This window comes from Triticum dicoccoides, chromosome 1B (assembly GCF_002162155.2).
Source record: "Triticum dicoccoides isolate Atlit2015 ecotype Zavitan chromosome 1B, WEW_v2.0, whole genome shotgun sequence".
Lineage (NCBI taxonomy): Eukaryota > Viridiplantae > Streptophyta > Magnoliopsida > Poales > Poaceae > Triticum > Triticum dicoccoides.
Genome location: NC_041381.1, coordinates 196,488,185 through 196,489,798, shown reverse-complemented (window position 1 = coordinate 196,489,798; position 1,614 = coordinate 196,488,185). Strand labels below are relative to the sequence as shown.

Genomic DNA, 1,614 nt, shown 5'->3' with positions numbered 1-1,614 from the left:
CGGTTGCTATGCGTTGTGAAAAAAAAAATTAAAACCCACGGTGGCATCCCTCCCTCCCTTGGGATGAAATGCGCGAAATTTCGAAAGCTATTTCTAGCTATGTAACCCAGTATTATGGGTGCCTAATTTCAGCGCCTCGCGGCAAAGGATCGAGCTTTTTCATGGCCCCCCTGAACCCCCGCTGGAGCGGAGCAGCCCTAAGAAATCCCCCGGGCCGCCGCGGAGTAGCCCGCGAAATCGGTCTCTAGCGCCAACCCAAGTCCGACAAACGGCCGGCGACACAGCGGCTTCGCCTGGGACCTCTCCCCGGCCGGCGTGGAGCCCCCGAGTGGAGAGGTAACCCCGCGCGACGGCGCGAGAGAGGAATACCTGCCTAAGCGAGACAGCACAACGGGCAGAGAGAGAGAGAGAGAGAGAGAGAGAGAGAGAGAGAGGGTACCTAGAGGCTCCGACCACCGTGGACGAGCGAGGGGAGAGGCAGGGCGTCGACGTCGGTGCGCGAGGCGGAGAAGAAATCGAACGAGGAAGCAACGACGGAGCTGGGTTACGGTGGATTGGATTGGGTCCTTTTCGGGCTTGGGTTCCGGGTTTCCGTTGAGTTTCGGATGCCTGCGGAGACGAGACGTGGAGGACACCAGTTGGAGTAAATTGCACAGAAGTATCACAATTGGGGCATTGAAAGCAGATTGGTACCAAGATTGGTAATTTTTACATGTCAGTACCAAGATTAGGGCGACCCGTTGCAAAAAAGACTAAAAGTGTGTTTTATACGTATTGACAGAAAAGCTGACCGGTTGGGCCCGCCCGTCAGGCGACACGCTTGCCAGTGCGCGCGTGCGCGCGTGCCCGCGCGCTGACTGGGACGAGGCCGGCTCCCGTTTAGGGCGCGGCTGGTGCGGTCGAGCCACACCCCCGCTCACTCCCCCCGCTCTGCTCTGCTTTCTTCTTCCTTCTCTCTGCCTCGCCGCCGGCTGCGCCCGCCCCCGCCGGACGCCACACGACGCTGCCGCAGCCATGGTTTTTGAAGACGAGAGCAGCGACGAGAACTCAAGCCTCCCGTACATGCACTCCGAAACCTCCACCGATGGGCTCAATCAGGTCAGTTACTCCATTGGAGCTAGGGTTAGGGCTAGGTTTAGGAAAATTTTGGGATTTTTCTGTCTAGGTGGTCTTTGCTGTGAGGATTTCGTTTGATTTGCTTTGTCCTCGTTCTCTGCACATGATGCTAACTTGGATTTTGCTTGGGCAGGTGCCTTTCTCTCTTCAGGACCCGGATTACAATGGTCTTGAGCTAGATCTGATAGTGCTGTGCGAGAAGCATGGGAAGCCATCAGAGAGGCTTGTTGCATTTGAAGGAACAATGACTGGGAGAAGGTTCTTAGCATGTGCAGAGCCGGTAATTTTCTTGCCTTATTGATTATGCACAGGATATGTTCATTGGAAGTCACATAGTCTTGTTTGCCAATTGTTATTCAGTTATGTGATTGGTAATTTTGTTAGTCATATATGTCATACTGTAGTGCTCATTGTAGGAATGGTGAATATTATGGTCAGTAGAGTGCATTTAGGCTAAATATAGGCTCAAGCATGCTCTGTTGTGTGCACATGAATGCT

The 1,614-nt window shown here is 53.9% G+C and overlaps 1 protein-coding gene across 1 annotated transcript in view; it reads right to left on the bottom strand.

Moving 5' to 3' along the window:
- The window catches only part of LOC119327990 (autophagy-related protein 18d-like), a 4,360-nt gene extending 3,767 nt beyond the window's left edge, over window positions 1–593 (bottom strand). Inside the window, exon 1 of the mRNA XM_037601039.1 lies at window positions 440–593. The gene's annotated coding sequence lies outside the window, so the exon portion shown is untranslated. The remainder of the gene's footprint in view (window positions 1–439) is intronic.
- Window positions 594–1,614: the final 1,021 nt, after the last annotated feature.